We start from the raw sequence: 15465 nt of genomic DNA, 5'->3' as shown, positions 1-15465 counted from the left end.
CACCAATCCAGCATGGCCAAGTGATTCAATACATAGGTAAGAAGGATTAATATGATGGAAATCACTAAGTAAACACAAGTGATGCAAAGTAGTTAATGAGATGATTCATGCGGTGATTGAGGTATACAGTGATCCCAATGAGATGTAGCCTTAATGCATGAACAAGTCCAAGAATACAGAATATGAATGGATACTTTCAAGAGAACACAAGGTACAGTACTAGATTAAACAAGAGATAGCATATCATTATTGGGTTCGAAATAAGAAATGGAAGGATTTCAAACAAGTTTACCAAGCATGTAGGAAATTTCATATTTGGGACCCTAGCCAAATGAAAGGTTTACATTTAAATGGAAACAACTATTGATGATTCTAATATGCTTGAGGAGTTATGATTCAAATGTAAACAATGAATTCAAGGATGGCTAGGTATAAAATTTCCTAATATAGTTACCCTCTCCTTTGGGCAAGTCTATATAAAGGTTGAGAACAACCATATTGCCCAAATTGGGGCAAAGTATGCAATGAAGTGAATAGTGAACACTATAGAAGCCCAATATTGCAATGGAAACAAAGAAATCACAAATGGAATGCTAAAATTTATGGTTAGGGCATAAAAAAGGGAAAATTTCTCCAAATTTTCCATTCTACGGATCATAGTATTTGGAAACCATAATCTAAGCTCTACACTGGCTGTAAATGGTTTTCCATGGAAGAAATAGAAGGAAAAACCAAAGTTCCAACCATATTGATGATTTTTCAATCAAAAAGGGATAAACCCAGATTTTAGAGCGAAAAAGAGGGTTTGAGAACTTACCTTGATGATTGTAGGAGGGAGAATACAACTTGGACAGATTGTTGGGTCAATTTGACGAGTTCAGTCATATGGAATCACCCAAGAATTGCCTAAGTTGAAGCGAAGGGGAGAGGAGAGAGAATAGGTAGAAAAACAAGGGTTTAAACCCTTTAAAACGTAGGTCTCGGGCAACTCCGACGGGCACAAAACCAGTGGGGTTCAACCAGCCATGCCCACTGGTCTTTAGCCCGTCGATTTTGGCATGGCCTGCATTGGTGGGTTTAAAGGTCATTTTTGAAGAATTATATGTCTATAGGGGAGACTTGGGCCGACACATATAATGAGATACAAATTTGGAGTTTGAATTATTATATGCACATTTTCTTCGATTGTTTTGGGATGGAAATGCAAAAAGTTGCATGCTAACCTTCGAACAATTGTGTAATGAGTTGTAATACCAACATATACAATGGTACACACTAGATCTAAGGGCGTCGCTTGAGGTGAAGGCCTCAACCTACAGGGCAAGCACCTAACCCACAACCCCAAGAGACAATTGATCAGAATGTGGCTCATCCTCCACTGGTACTTACCTCTGGTGATGTCAAGAACTTAATTCAACAATCGAATTAGATTCTCCATCAGCAGATTCTGTAGCAATAGCAGGCATTTATGACTGCTATGCAATAGCAATGGTATGCTACACTAACAGATCAACCACCCTAAGTAGATATTCCACAAGGTCCAACTAGTGGGCCTGGGGTTGGGGCACAGGTTGGAGGTACACCACCTAGCATCAATCCTCATAACCAATTTGGAGGTACACCACCCATACTACCATAGGGTACACCTCCATACATGATGCAACCTCCTTACCCGTACCATCTGGCATATGCACCATATTTTCATCCGGTGGGCCATACCACAAAAGTGGTGGAGTCATTCAAAAGGAACCTACCACCTACATTCTCTAAGGTGGGAAGTGACCCTTTGGAACTGGACAAATGGATCCAAGAGGTTGAGAAGATATTTGAAGTGATTGAGTGCACTAATGCTCAAAAGATTATTTATGTGGGGTTACAGTTTAAGAATGAGGCCAACTCCTGGTGGCAAGCCTCAAAAGCCATATTGTTTGCTACACACTTGAAACCCATATGGGAATAATTCAAGGAGTTATTCTTGGCAAATTATTACCCTCAGAGTTGTAGAGACTGCAAGGAAGCGGAGTTCTCGGCCTTGACTCAAGGAAGCAAGTCTATCCTTAATTATTAGCAACAGTTTGAGGCTCTATTCTACTTTGCACCCCCTCACATGAAATCGGCTGAAGAAAAGGCCAAGAAGTTTTGGAAATGATTGAAGGTATCCATTGGCACGATACTTGAGGCATTAGATCTCACCGACTATGCCTTGATTGTACAGAAGGCCAAAACCATTGAAGATAAGCTAAAAAGTGAATCATCCCTCACACCTGGACGAGCGAACCCTTATGCGGATTTGGGCAGCCTGAGTAAGAATTTTTGTGGATCATACTGATTTGGTCCTTCATACAGGCAACCCTATAGGCCATCAAGTTATCCTCCTTGATCCACTCGTGGGCTAGGTACTACATCTTTTAGTCCGAATACCAGTACGGCACCCACAACTACTAGGCCACCTCACCCTTCACTTGCTATAGGTCAGGCTCAGAGAGCTTTTGTTCTAGTTCAAGATTTGTAGAACCATTGTTTTAATTGCCATTTATATGAGCATTTTGCTAAGGATTGCCAAGCCCGACCAGCTACTTTGACTCAAGGGATTCAACCATAAAGAAGGATGTATGCTTTTTCAACTGAGGAAGCTGAAGCTAGTACAGAAGTGGTAGCAGGTACAATTTAATTTGAGAAGTGCCTTCTGGTAAATATTGATGAAATGCTTTACTTATGTGCATTGCTGTATTAGGTGTCCTACCTGTATCAAGTATACCAGCATATGTCTTGTTTGATTCATGGGCCATACACCGTTGAGATCAGTGGGAAGCAGTTAGATGCCCAACTCATCAAGTTCAACATGCAAAACTTTGATGTTATACTAGGTATGGATTGATTATCAGCACATCGAGCAAGCATGATTTGTGCTGAGAAATAGATCAAGGTGATCGATAATAAAGGGAAGAAACTGATATACCAAGCGGATATGATAAAGGGGGCTAAGAAGGTCCTCATCTCTGCTCTTCAAGCGGTGAAGTTGTTGAAAAATGGGTGTCAAGGGTCCCTTGCATCAGTGATTGATTTAGATGCAAAGGTCACACCTCTAGAGGAAATAGAGGTAGTTAAATAATTCCCAGATGTCTTTCCAGGTGATCTGACTCAACTACCACCTAACAGGGAGTTAGAATTTTCTATAGATTTGATTCCTGAAGCTGCCCCGATGTCCAAGGCTCCGTACAGAATGGCACTAGCAGAATTAAAAGAATTGCAAGTACAATTGCAAGATCTATTGAAGAAGGGATTCATACGCCCAAGTGTATCACCTTGGAGTGCTTTAGTGTTGTTTGTTAAGAAGAAAGATGGGAGCCTACGTATGTGCATTGATTACAAAGAATTGAACAAGTTAACCATCAAGAACCAGTATCCATTGCCACGCATAGATGATCTGTTTGATCAGCTACAAGGTGCTAAGATATTTTTAAAGATTGACCTCAGATCTGGGTATTATCAACTCAAGATAAAGAGTTGTGATATACCAAAGACAATCTTTAGAACTCGGTACCGTCATTATGAGTTCTTAGTGTTGTCTTTCAGGTTGACCAATGCACTAGCAGCTTTCATGGATTTGATGAACCGAGTGTTCCATGATGTTCTTGACAAGTGGGTCATTGTTTTCATTGATGATATCTTGATCTACTCGAATTCAGAAAAAGACTATACAAAACACTTGAGGATGGTACTATAAAGACTAAAAGAGCAACAGTTGTATGCGAAATTCAGCAAGTGTGAATTTAGGCTCAAACAGGTCGAATTCCTGTCTGAAAATGAAATTGAAGTGGATCCAGATAAGGTGAAAGCCGTAGTGGACTGGGAGGTACCCAAGAGTGTAACAGAATTAGAAGTTTCTTGTGTTTGGAAGGTTACTATAGACGCTTAATCGAGAACTTTTCTCGGATTTCAGCACCGTGACCAAGTTGACTAGGAAGGGTATAAAGTTTGATTGGTCAAAGGAAAGTGAAGAAAATTTTCAAGAGCTAAAGAAGAGGCTAGTGTCAGCACCAGTGTTGACTATTCCTCATGGCATAGGTGGAATGACAGTGTAAACTGATGCTTCCAAAGTTAGATTGGGCTGCGTACTTATGCAACACGGTAAGGTGGTAGCATATGCGTCCAGATAGTTAAAGGACTATAAAAAGAACTACCCTATCGATGACTTGGAGCTAGCAGCTATCCTTTTTGCCTTAAAGATTTGGTGTCACTACTTGTATGGTGAAAAGTGCGAAATATACAGTGACCACAAAAGTCTTAAGTACTTTTTCACGCAAAAAGACTTGAATATGAGACAAAGGAGATGGCTTGAGATTATGAAACATTATGATTGTGATATTCAGTATCACCCAGGGAAGGCCAACGTAGTGGCAGATGCATTTAGCCGAAAAGCTCAAACTGTGTCACTTTCCTATCTAGCTATCAGTCTAGAGCTCGTACAGGAGGCGATGTTAATGGATGAAATCCTCTTGTATAAGGGAGCAACCTTGGAACTAGAACACCAGGCAGATGATGTTCAATAGTTGACTATGTCCTTGGCGGCTCTATAGGCACACTCTTCCATCAGGGAAGAAATCATAATGAAACAGCCTTTGGATACTGAGTTACAAGGAATCACAGAGAAGATTCAAGAGCAAACAATGAATGACCCTAGCTTTACATTAGCCAGTGATGGGTCATTGTTGTTTCGGGGTAGATTGTGTGTACCCTGTGATGAGGTAATACAAGACAATAGTAAAAGAAGCACACAGTTCTGAGTACTCTCTTCACCCTGGAAATACCAAGATGTATAAGGACCTAAAGCAACACTATTGGTGGCCAGCAATGAAGTCCATAATAGCTCTATATGTGTTGACTTGCCTTGCTTGTTAGAAAGTCAAAGCTTTTGGCACTCTTCAACCACTCCCACTACCTGAATGGAAGTGGGATAACATTACAATGGACTTCATCACTGGACTACCACGTACACCTAAGGGAATGGATGCAATTTGGGTAGTAGTTGATAGGCCTACTAAGACACCTCACTTCATTCCGATCAAGACCAATTACACCATGGATAAGCTAGCATAGCTTTACATGGATAATGTGGTAGGCTTGCATGGTGTACCGGTGAGCATTATATCAGACAGAGACCTGAGGTTTACCTCCAGATTCTAGAAGAGCTTCCAGCAAGCCTTGGGATCACAATTGGACCTGAGTACGGCCGTCCATCCATAGACAAACGGACAGTCTGAGTGGACCATACAGATATTAAAAGACATGCCCTAAGCCTGTGCCATAGAAATAAGTGCCAGTTAGGAGGAATATATACCTCTTATGGAGTTTACTTACAACAATAGCTACCAAGCTACAATTGGGATGGCTAAATATGAAGCATTATATGGTAGAAAGTGCAGAACTCCTCTATACTAGGGATGAAGTAGGTGAACATTGAATGTTTGGACCAGAGATGATTCAGATGACATGTGATAAAGTCAATGTCATTAGAGAAAGAATTAAAGCAACCCAGTCACGTCAAAAAAGCTATCCAGATAGCCATAGGAAGGAAATGGAATTCCAAGAGGGAGAGAAAGTGTTCCTCAAAATATCTCCTACCAAAGGTCTACATAGATTTCACAATAAAGGCAATTTAAGTCTGAGATAGATTAGGCCATTTGAGATTTTGAAGCGAGTTGGGGTAGTAGCATACATGTTGGCATTCCCACCTTCCCTCAGCAGTGTTCACAATGTCTTTTATGTATCCATGTTGAAGCAGTACATTCATGATCCATCCCACGTGTTACCTATGGAATCGGAATACTTAAAAGCTGATATGACATATGAAGAACATCCGGCTGAGATCTTAGACCGGAAGGTGAAAACTTTCTGCAACCGCTCTATCACTTTTGTGAAGATTTGGTGGGCCAACCACCCAATCGAAGAGGCATCTTGGGAGAAAGAGGATGATATTCAAACCTTGTATCCTCATCTTTTCGGACAACTAGGTACTACAATTTCATGGATGAAATTTCAAAAGGGGGGGTAATATGATACCCTACTTTCTAAACCCGGTCTAATTACTCGTATTGACTTGGTTTGATCATATAGGGGTTGAACCGGAGTGAACTGACGCAAGTACTATAAGGAACATGGTAGCAAGAGTGGCCTCGAACTTGGGTTGGCCTGACAAGACTAAGCGGGTACCAAGTGTAATACGTGCACCCAAGCCTTACACTTGCATGCACCATGATGCCATGTACAAGAAGTAAGGTATGTGCTAGTAATTTTGGGTGTCTATGCAATTTAATTATAAGTATGAGTTTGTCCCCATTGAAGTCCATGTGGAACACTAGCAATGGGCTGACTAGAATGGTAGACCAACCTAAGATATACCCACCTGAGATATACCCACTTGAGATATACTCACCTGAGGTATACCCACCTGAGATATACCCACTTGAGAATACCCACCTGAGATATACCCACCTAAGATGTACCCACCTAATACTAAAAGATATTTTTGGGGGCCCAGGTATAAAAGGGGGGGCATTTATTGTCTTTCCCCTCATTAATGGTAATTGGTCGGTGGGAGAGTAAAAAAGAGAGAGAAAGAAGAAGAAAGGAAAAAGCAGATGAAGAAGAAGAAAGAAGAAGGGGAATCGACCGTGGAGCTTCACCGGAGTTGGGTCTTAGTATTTTGAGCCCTGATTAATGACTAGCTCATCGGGATCATCGATTTGAGGTAGGTATTGAACACCTTCCAAGGATTCTTGGGAAAACCCCCTTTTTTACACCCTCTTTTCAATTTTTGGGAAAGAACCCACTTGGTTCTTGCTAATCATACATGGATAATCAAATCTAAGGACTAATGGAAGGGGTGTACAATGATTTTGAAGGATTTGGAAGGAGTGTTGGTGAAAATCAAGAGTATTTGGAAGTTCTTCAGCAAAAGAAGAGAAATTTGGGGTTTCATTGGTGTTCTTAAGAAAGAGGTAAGAATCTCCTTCTTTCTTTTGATTTGATCTTAGATCTAGGTTGAGGATACATGATTAGATCTTAAATGAGTGATTTGAGTCGTTGGATCGACCCCAAACAAGTTCCCCAAGCTGAAGAGAAGATGGGGAAGAAGAGAGGAAAACTTCGTTTCAAGATTGGGGGTGTTTCAGGCCTACCTGAGTTCCCAAAACTCAATTTCTGGGTTCTGGTGTAATCGGCGGGCATGAAATCGGTGGGCTATGAAGCCTGCTTGTCTTTGGCTCATGCCCACCTATCTTTCTAGAATGTTCAGAATGGGTCCAAATTGGATGGGTAACCCCCATATATGATTCTAAACCTGATTTTAGTGTTTAAACATGATAATTTTGACCCCAAAATAGTGAAATGATAAACCATTATGTTTATGATAGGTTACACTCGCTATACGCGTACCCATACATCAGATCTCTTATGTGCTGGATACAAGCACCGTGTATATATACAAGTAAGTGGGAAGTGGACTCTGATTTAATTACGGAATGTTATGCATCATTTAACATGTGTTAGTCTAGCCATGTCATCATGTCACGTGTGTAGACTAGACATCACATATGCCATATCACGCAATTGAATGTACATTTACATAATATTCTCTGCTTTGTGTTATGATTGAATATTCATTATACCTTGATGTATGTGATGGAGGAATCTTATTTGGACATGATATGCATGCTAGATTTTAGATGCCATAGTCGGCTCAAAAACAAGTCCATGGTGGCTCGTGGAATGGGTGCGGTACCATCGTGTAATCGTACTATGCTCATGTAGAAGCATGCGGCTAGGATTTATATACCTCTTTGTGCTATGACCCTTCCCAACAGGGGTTTATATGTTGGGTTACTATTGGGGGAAAGCATCGGGTTGTGGTTGTCGAACTCCTACAGCGATTAAAAGTACGCACTACTGATCTCTAAAACATTCGGTAATCCCAGTAGTATATTTAGAGGGCCGATCGTACTGCTTTTATTTAGGGTGAAGTCACCCATTTACATTTTGTCATTTAAATTTACAGGGAGTCGGCTTGCATTTTAAATTCTGGTACCAAAGGTGGGCCTTCTCCGACAACCCTATGGACATTTCGTGGGATGGGGTTTGAGGTTCATACCCAGGGTATACACGCACTATGGTTGTGAGTAGCACATAGCCTATGACATAGTAATGTTGATAGGCTAATAGGATTAAAATGAATTACAAACATATAGATGCATATATGTTGTGACTGTTTGTGCGATTTTCCTTGTGTGGTCTTCCTTTCCACTTACTGGGCTAGTGAGCTCATCCCACATGCACAACTCTTTTTAGGTGATTTTGTAGGTTACCCGCTTGGAGATCAAGAGCTGGGCCTCACTGTGGAGTTTCCCTCTGAGGACTGGTGGGTCCCTGATGAGTTCAAGCACGGTGCCAATTGCAAGTGCAAGGATTGTACTGCATGGCAGCAGTGACTCTTAAGTGATTCTTTTTTATTCTTTTTGATGTGCTTCCTTTTTATTACTTGATGCTTAAATTATTATATTTTTGCTTATATATCATGCATTCGGGCCCAAATGTATATAACTTTTATAACTCAATTTGGGTATCAAGTATTTGAGAAACAATTACGGGTATTATTATGAACAAGTCTTCCACTAAAAACATAGGTTTGATTTTAGTTTAGTAGATGTATATTGTATTGCAGTTACTGCATTGTTGATCCTGGTAAGTTTGTGAGTTAACTGGAGTTAATTCGGTCACCGGTTCGGTTCTGTGCAAGCAAGGTATGACACTCTACCACTCCTAAGGGCATAAACAACATTACATTGGTTTGAGGGCCATTGATGGGTCTGACCTTGTACTACATTCAGTGGTACATTAGTTGGCGCATGTGAACTAACAGGCTAATGATGCCTAGGGTTAGGCTCTTGTTGACTGGGCAAAGTTTCTCTTTCCCTCTCATGTAAAATTGAGACAACTTAGGTGAGTTCCCTCGTAAGATTTTGATGGCTTGTCATGAGGAGGGCCATATTTTTTTTCAAGTCACTTATCCTACTTGCCTCTCCAGTGTTGGTAAACCCAGGGGGTTGCTGATAAGATGATAAGAGAGGGACCCTAGGAAAACTAGCCTGAGGTCCTACATTTGGCCTAGGAAAAGTATTTTGAGAAAAAGATTGTTGTGCAAAGGGAGGCCTTTAGGGTCCAAGTTGACCTTGATTATGGAAATTGGAAGGCCCTACTTGGTTGCCCTGATTCCAGGAGGGATTTAGGTGATTTCTCCATCCTGGATTGTAGGTGTTACTATAAGGATTATTATGATATAAGTCATTAACACTTTCATCAGAAGTGCCCCTAGAGGTGTTGGGGCATTCTTCTATGACATGTCCAGGGGACTGGCACCAAGCACACATCTTAACCAAATTGACTTATGATAGCTCTTTAGGAACAATAGCCTCAATCCTCTTGATTAGGCTATCCAAATGGGCTTCCTTGGCTACTATCCCATCCATAAAATATCATTTCCCTCCTATGGTTCTTTCACTTTCTTGGGTTGACTCCCACTCACGGGTTTTATCAGCTAGGCCAAGTAAGAATTCCCATGCCTCTCCTTCGTCTATAAAGGATGTGAATCCCCCAAGGCACATAGACTCTTTTATTTTTTTTAGTTGGGTAATCAATACCCTCATAAACAATCTGACATAATTGCCATAAGTCTGGGCCATGGTGGGGGAATTCCTAGAGGAGATCCTTGAATCTCTCCATATGTTTAGAAAAGGACTCACTAGGCTTCTGCCTAAATTGGAGGATATCACTTTTAAGCTTATTGGTCTTGTGAGCTGGAAAAAACTTCTTAAGGAAGACAACTGTGAATTTCTCCCATGTGGTTATGGAATTTGTGGGTAACCCATACAACCACTTCTTAGCTTGGTCTTTTAATGCAAAAATGATGAACCAAAGCTTAACAACATCATCAGAAAGTTGTTGGACTTTAATTAGAACACATACCTCTTCAAATTCTCTAAGGAATAGGTATGCATCCTCAGAGAGCAGCCCATGAAAATTGGGCAACAGAATGATATAATGAGATTTGAGCTCAAAATTATTGCCCTGGCTTGTGGTAGAACTACGCAGGAAGGTTGGGCTGTTCTAGCAGGATAGAACCTATCTTTCAGAGATTTAGGTGGAGGGTTTTGCTATTGGTCTCCCATATTCAAAGGTACTAAATAGAGCAAACATATAGGTTCACTACTTATTGGATCTCTTCTTTCTAACCTATTCACACTATTACGTACCCACCTAGCACTCATGCAACAGAACACTATCCACAACTAGAATAAGACAAACCACAAACACAAAAGAATGAAAAAAAATTTTGAAATTTTTTTTTTTTTGTGTGAGCTTACTAGCAGGGATCTGGGGTTGCTCAGGTCAATTCCCAAGGTATTGCTATAAGGAAAAATCTATCTTTATCATACTGTGAGGCTTGGTGACCTCCATCGATACAACTATTATTGCAAGTTGTTCTTCTCAGAAATTCAATAAAAGAAAAATAAAAACAAAGCAAACAAAACACTCCAATTTACCAAAAGAAAGTGAAAAATAACAAGGAACTGTCTACCCAGCAATGGCCTCAAAAACTTGTTTGAATTTTAAAAATAACCACAAGCGTACAGATCAATGTGGCTAACGGGTCGAACACAAGGAGAGTAGCCACTTTATTTTAGGATTCTTTTAGTAACGCGAGAGTGTATCGATTAATTATAGTGATCTACTTCTAACTACCACCCTAAAATACATGCATCTAAAAGCATCCTAACCAACACATCTAGGAATTTAAATACTTCAAACCACGTAGATAAAAAGTAAAAAAGTGCTGAAATAAAATAAATAAAATAAAAAGGGGAAGGAAGCTAGAGAGAGGCACACAAGTAGGTTTCTCTATATAGCCCAAGGGATGCACTGCAAATAATGCAAGCTTCCCTACTTGACTAGAGAGTAACTCTTATAAGGGCTTCACTACTTAGCTTTAGGGAAAGGGAGGCAAAGTAAATAACTGAAAGTAAAGGCAATAAAAGGATGGTCGATAGCTAAAGAGGGAAAAGCCAAAACATGCATCCAACCAAGGACCTTGGGGAAAAGGAAAAACAATAAAATAAAGACTGAAATTGAAAACCTAAGTTAAGAAGGAAAGGGCAGTCAGAAGAGGGAATGAGAGGGGGGAGAGAAGACTTATGAGAAGCCTACCTACCTGAACTTCAATACTTGTACTTGAAAATTGAATACTTGTTGAGACTTGAAATAATACAAGAACTAAAAACCAGATCTGGAATAAACCAAATCTGAAATTGCTAGTACTAGAGAAGACAAATCTGAACTTGAAAACTTGTGCTCCACACTTGGTTCATGTCACTTAGAACTAAGCCTAGAACTAGAAAGTATAATTACAATTGAATTCCATGAACAATAAACCTAAAAAAAGAACTAGTATTCATTAAATAAAATTCCAATACATAACTACTTAAACCAATAAGTAAGAAGAAGACTAGAAGAAGAACTAGAGAAAAACCTAGAGAAAATAAAAACCTAAAAGTGAAGTGCTAGAGAGAAAACCCTAATAGAGAATTGCTAGAGAAAGAGATGAAACCCTAATTGTAAAGTGTATCCTCTCCCCTCTTGTATGATGTTTATTTATAGGGAATAGGGGAGAGGGGGTCCAATGATTAGGGTTTGGTTAGGGTTTGATGAGGTGGATGAGAGAGAAGAGAGAAAGGGGGTAGAATCGTAGGAGATAGGAGAGAGAGAGAGACTCCAATGAATTGGGTTTGATTAGGGTTTGTGATGATGTGGATGAGAGAGAAGACAAAAAGGATAGAAAAGAGAGGAATCCTACGACTTGGGTGTGGTTAGGTGGAGGAGAGAGAAGAGAGAGAGGGAGAGAAATCATAGGAGATGAGGCTCTCCACGATTTGGTTTCCTAAGAAGGGTTTAATTAGGGTGATGATGTGGAAAATAGGAAGAGAAAAAAAAAAAGGAAAAGAGATAAAATATGAGAGATCCTATGTTTTGGTTTCCTAATTAAGGTTTAATTAGGGTGATGATGTGGAAAATAGGGAAAAAAAAAAAAGGAAAAGAGAGAAAATAGGAGAGAGTCCTACGATTTGGTTCTTTTCTTTTATTTTTTTTTTTCTTATTTTCTTTCTCTCTTCTATCTTGCGCACAAGCTCCCTTGAGCGCCCCTTGCTTCAAGTGATGAGAAGGAGAGAGAAAATCTTCCAACCAAAAAAAAAAAAAACTCCAAAATATAGCAGCCAAGAAGTTCAAACTTGAGACCTCCTGGTGAGCAAGGGATTTTGCACACCACAATTCATCAACTATGCTAGGTAGTTGTTGTTACCAAAAAAAGAATCTTTAATCACTAAAGGGTGTGGTCCATCGATCCTTGTTGGCATTTAGAACATTCCTTATACCCTGGGACAACTGTAGATGGGTTGGTTCTGTATATTGGTTCAGTTCCGATCCATTGTTCTTTTTCTGGCCCGAAAAGAATAACCACTTGTACGGATGACCAAATGGGTGTGTACTTTTAATTGAAAATTTCCATCTTACTCAGAATTTCATCCTCTTCACAACCAAGAAAAGACACAAGACCTCTTTATATGTAAAATTAGAGATATAGCACCCGATAGTCCTTAAGGCCTTGAAAATATAAAACCTACAAAAAGAGAGTAAAACTCAAGGTAGCTCCATTCTCAATATGTAAAATACATGTTTTACTACCCTAGATTTCACACATAAATGTGCTCATCACGTGGCACCATGAGATGCTCAGCTTATTTTGTTATTCTGATACCGAATTGTGAATGGTATATTTTTGGGCTTATTATTTATAAGTCATGGATAATTGTAATGGAATAACTCAGTTATTTATATAATATCACTGGATGTTCCCCATCTTATGTTATGATTTCGATATTATACTTTGAATCCACTGCTACTGATTTGGTTGTGTTATGAGATTGTGTATGTTAAGGTATTGCTATCAGAGATCCTGGTAGGTTTGTAAGACGGGTATACATCTTACTCACACCATCGGTATTCCTAATGGTAAGTTAGGTTCACTAGAATTGGGGTGTGACAGTTTCGAACTCCAATTGATCAAGATAATTGGGTTCACTTTATGTCTAAAGCTGTTATTATAACATGGCCCATTATCATGCTTCACCTACAGGCTTTCAAGGTGAAGGAGAGATTTGAGGCCTTAGGTTGGGAGGCTATGTTTAAGGTAGAGGAAGAAGTGTATCCAAGGTTAGTCCATGCTTTCTACTGCAACCTATCTGGCAAACATCTTAGCACTATGGTGTATAAGATTATGAGCTAAGTTGGTGGTGTGGACATCTCTCTTACCAAAGCCAAGTTTGGACAAATCATTGGAGTCTCTTTTGAGGGGATCAAGACCTATTGCCCTCCTCAGACTACAAATACTGAGTTGGAGTTCTTAAAGGTGAATTTCATTACGGGTGGTGAAGCTACTTTGGCCCACATTGCAAATTGGAGACCTCCACCTTAGGTATTGTGCAATACAATCTTCTTCCTATCCACGGTCATTTCAATGAGTTATCTTTGATGCAAGCATACACAACCTTCTGTCTCTACACTGGGGAGAGGATCAGTTTACCCTATCTGATGTTGCGATATATGGTTTAACGTGCCTATCGCCCTACTATTGGCACCTTGTTTTATAAAAAAATCCTAACTAAGGTGTTCAGGCATATTGGAATTTGATTAGAGGGTGAAGAGAGGAACGAGTCACATGCCATTCCTTTTGATTGGGCTATTCTAGAGAAAATGCAGTTGCATGAGTATGTAGGGAGTGATCAGGAAGAAGTACCTACAACTGAAGAAGACCTAGAGGAACACTAGGATGATGTGCATTGAAATGAGGATGAGCAGCAGGAGGAGGGGACACAACAGAGAGATGAGCAGCAGTATGAAGAGGGGGTACAATTTAGGGAAGAGGAGGAGCACATGGATCATTTTCGTGAATTCCACCTTAGTAGTGTTGAAATAAATCTTGGATTCACGGAGGAGGAAATTGAAAATTTAGGAATCCTACCTCCACACATTCCCGAGGAGAGTACCCACAACACCATTCCTACTATGGAGGAGACTCATCAGGCTGGTCACACTTCTTTTCATACTTAAACTCCCTTTAATATTGCTCCAGAGGCTACCCAACCTACTACTTTGACTGGAGGTAATTTGTGCACGCCACTTATTCCTTCTTTATTTACTTGATTTCAAGATTATCTCCTTTCTATAGTCTTTGCTTATAGTTTCTTTTATACCTTACAACTATTTCCTTTTTACTAACTTTCTTTTTGTTTTTTGCTCTAGATACTCTAACCTTGCAAGAAGTACCATACCACATGGATAAAGATTTTACTCAGGTCACCACTAGCTTGAAAGAACTGAGATCTCAAGTGGCTCATTGACTTCCAAAGTCAAGTCCATGGAAGCTACTTTTAAGGGGTGGGCAGAGTGCATGCGCATCTCGCCAAACTTCAGACCTCCACGCTTTCGATCTTAGTCTCAGCGGGCTTCTTCTTCTTCGAGTCACCTGTGGCACTCCCAGCAACAAAGCTCGGCTTCCTCTCTCACTTGTTATTTGTCTTTGTTCTTCATATTTTGTGTACAGAACTGACTTAGATCAATTACTTTAGACATTTTGATTGTACTTAGTCCTTTTGTGGTTCATATGTTCCTTCCCCTTTTTTATTTCTTTTACCTTCGGGGTTTCTTTCCTTTTGTACTTCTGTCTTTGTTGAAAAGGTTTCCTCTCCTTACAATACATCTTGTGTATATAAATCGTAGACAATAGTTTTATGTAATGAAGTTCAGTTAAATTCTATTTGCTTCCCCTCTTTTATCTCTCTAACTTCCTTCTCTTTTTCTCATACTTGTGCATTCTACCTACTAACTTTTACTATTTTATCTATTGATCACCACACACCTAGAGTCTCAAGGTCAGGTTAGGTTAGGTTACCACGGGACATCCTGCTCTGATGCCACCTTGTCACACCCTACCTTATGTTAGGCTAAGGTATGTGGCACTTGGAATACCCATTCCAGTCAGCCTGACAATACCCAGGATCCTAGATGCGTGTAGTAACGAAACCCAGTTCCTACTCTACATTTAAATCAGAGCATAAATACAAAATTCATAAAAATCATAAGTTACATATGGTTACCTCCTATGAATGATACATTATGGTAGTACAAGCCCATAAGACTAATTCCATAGGTTATAATAAATAATGTAAAAATTAAATTACAATACATAATGTAAAAAAAGAACCTCCTCTACGAGTGTTCCACAAATATGTCTCTATATTTGAACATGTCACCAATTCTTCACCGCTCCAGCTCCATCATCTAGTAATAGAGATCAAT

General features: G+C 39.8%; 1 long non-coding RNA gene and 1 other non-coding gene across 3 annotated transcripts; both read left to right on the top strand.

Moving 5' to 3' along the window:
- The first annotated feature begins 9730 nt into the window (after positions 1 to 9730).
- LOC122085277 lies at positions 9731 to 9837 on the top strand. The gene has a single exon (XR_006142058.1). It is a non-coding gene; the product is annotated as a small nucleolar RNA R71 (small nucleolar RNA).
- Positions 9838 to 10972: 1135 nt separating this feature from the next.
- On the top strand, positions 10973 to 14950 carry LOC122085047. 2 transcript variants are annotated; one of them, XR_006141997.1, is made up of 3 exons: positions 10973 to 13119; positions 13244 to 14269; positions 14410 to 14950. It is a non-coding gene; the product is annotated as an uncharacterized LOC122085047 (long non-coding RNA). The 2 variants fall into 2 exon arrangements; XR_006141996.1 differs by having other exon boundaries at positions 10973 to 14269.
- The last annotated feature ends 515 nt before the right edge of the window (positions 14951 to 15465 follow it).

Source organism: Macadamia integrifolia, chromosome 7 (genome assembly GCF_013358625.1).
Source record: "Macadamia integrifolia cultivar HAES 741 chromosome 7, SCU_Mint_v3, whole genome shotgun sequence".
NCBI classification, from domain to species: domain Eukaryota; kingdom Viridiplantae; phylum Streptophyta; class Magnoliopsida; order Proteales; family Proteaceae; genus Macadamia; species Macadamia integrifolia.
This window is presented reverse-complemented; position numbering and strand designations above follow the sequence as displayed.